Raw genomic sequence first — 2,430 nt, 5'->3', positions numbered from 1 at the left:
GTGTCATGGGTTTATTGTAACATTGCGTCGTGGCAATATCTTGAGACATTGTTTAATTCTCCATCAGTTTATTTTTTCACCAGCCGCTATTGTGCTACCTTCCGCTGGACTAAAGGGACGCGCCATTGGCTAGGCTTCAGTAGATGTTAAACTCTCCCTCCCCCGCTGGCCCAGATTATGTCCAACGGAAGTTACTGCTGCGTGGTCTGGTGCGCCAACAATGGGAAAACAAAGAAGAAGCCACATGTCAAGTTTTTTTTTAATTCCACGTGACCCAAGGTACGTATAGATTCTAAGGCTGTCCTTACAACATTTGATCGAAGCATAACATTTTGAAATGAGAACTATGGTCCGTTGCAACCTAAGAACAAAGGGCGTGGGTAAGACGGGCCGGGGAGGAGGAAGCAGACGGAACACGAAACGCTAAGGGGAGAAGGAGGTTTTCCCCTTTCTTCTCCAGCGTTCCGTCTGCTCCCTCCTCCCCGGCCCGTCTTACCCTCGCCCTTCGGTCTTAGGTTGCAACAGACTATAGCAAAAACGATTTCTTCCATGTCACTTTGGTTTATGGACACCAATATCTTTCAGCATTTTAAGGTTATCTTGCCTCGGGCCTAAATTGATTGCATACCCTGGTGGGTATGCAATCTGTTTGTTTAGCTGTATTGCACTGTACAGTAGCATGAAGAAGAAAAACAAACTCTTCAAAACGTGAACACTTTGCTGAGAGGTGCCATACCAAACGGCAGTGAAACATTAAAAACAAGGCTCATATATTTGGGGTTTATTTGGCCCTTACAGTATGTGTAACCTTGGTGGTATATACAATGTTCTGCAGGTCAAAAGCATGGCTACAGTATGCCAGACGTCCTGAGCTCCTAGGAAAGACAGCCAAGGAGCTCTATGAGGGGTATCGCCTGTGTAGTGAGCATTTCACAGCCAAGGACTTTTTGGATCCTGGGAAGACAAGGCTGACCAAAACGGCTATTCCGACGGTTCGGCCGCAAATGTTTAGGCCATCTGTAACAGCCCAAGGTAACATATTCTTTATTTGCAGTCTGTACGGAGTTCTGTTATATTTTGCTTTTAGGCAGCACCAACTCTACGTCACTGATGCCAACTGCCAGCATGCTGTCAACGATGTTTGACAGTCTCAAAAGTTTTAATCTGATTTAATTAGTTTTTATTATTAGTTTGTGCTTAAATGTTATATCTAATTCATTTAGCATTTTTGTACATTATCCCTGTAATGTCCCTGCGCATACTGTTGCCCATAACCAATATCCGGCCCAGTTTGTTGGAAAATTGTTTTAAAGCACAAGGTCAGCTGCATTGAAATACCGTAATTTGTGTCCTGCAATCACGAAGGGCAGTTCCGCCAGTGCAGTATGACTTCTTACAGGGCATCCTAGGTTTGTAGCATACAATAGTGATATAAATGAAAGATAAGGCAGGTCAACGTTCCCCTGTTCATATCCAATTCGACAAGAGGACTCATGCCGTCCGAGTCCTCTTCCTGACACTCATGTTTACAAGGTTAGCTTTAGTTCCCCATGCTGTTATGTTCTCATACATTAGCATACCGGGCCGTTAAAATTTAAGATATTCCGAGATTCCTAAGTTCCTTTTCAAGACCCGCCGGATCCTGTATTTCGCCACTGATTAATATTGCTCAACATTAATTTTCATCACTAAGGAATTTCAATGCCCTTTCAGAGTGCTGAATATTTTCTGTTCCTTTGAAAGGTAACACTACTAACCTATCATTCGCCTGTAGCAGGAATTCTCCATCAGAAGCTTTATAAGCAGGTATTCATATCTGAGAAGCCAAACTTTTTCAGAAGAACCGGTGGCAACAACATGCCCCTGTGACGTTCCATTGGAGGGAAACAGAATGTCGCATCCCACAGCAGCTTATGGTGAGATTATTAATTTTTAATTGGCGGCTCATATCTGACAAGGAAGCCCTTTTCAGAAAAGCCGATGGCGGAACCAAGCCCCGGGGATGTTCGATTGGAGGGCAGCAAAACGTCGCCTTCAACAGCTGCTCATGGTGAGATCATTTATTTTAAAACAGGGGCTCATACCTGACAAGCAAACATCTTTCAGAAGGACCGATGGTGGCACCAAGCCCCGGGAACGTTCCATTGGAGGGTAGTGGAACGTCACCTTTGGCAGCTGCTCATAGTGAGATCATTTCTTTTAAATCTGCTGCTCATAGCTGACAACCAAACATTTCTCAGAAGAGCCGGTGGCGACATGTCCCTGTGACGTTCCATTGGAAGGAAGCATAACGTCGCATCCCACAGCAGCTTCTGGTGAGATTATTTATTTTAAATGAGCGGCGCATATCTGACAAGGAAGCCCTTTTCAGAAAAGCCGATGGCGGAACCAAGCCCCAGGGATGTTCGATTGGAGGGCAGTGGAACGTCA

The 2,430-nt window shown here is 44.8% G+C and overlaps 1 long non-coding RNA gene across 1 annotated transcript; it reads left to right on the top strand.

Annotated features, from left to right (window-relative positions):
* Nucleotides 1-1,837: 1,837 nt before the first annotated feature.
* Nucleotides 1,838-2,184, top strand: LOC121047989. The gene is made up of 3 exons (XR_006077041.1): nt 1,838-1,916; nt 1,973-2,050; nt 2,107-2,184. It is a non-coding gene; the product is annotated as an uncharacterized LOC121047989 (long non-coding RNA).
* The last annotated feature ends 246 nt before the right edge of the window (nt 2,185-2,430 follow it).

This window comes from Ixodes scapularis, unplaced genomic scaffold, assembly GCF_016920785.2.
Source record: "Ixodes scapularis isolate PalLabHiFi unplaced genomic scaffold, ASM1692078v2 ptg000480l_1__unscaffolded, whole genome shotgun sequence".
Taxonomy (NCBI): domain Eukaryota; kingdom Metazoa; phylum Arthropoda; class Arachnida; order Ixodida; family Ixodidae; genus Ixodes; species Ixodes scapularis.
This window is presented reverse-complemented; position numbering and strand designations above follow the sequence as displayed.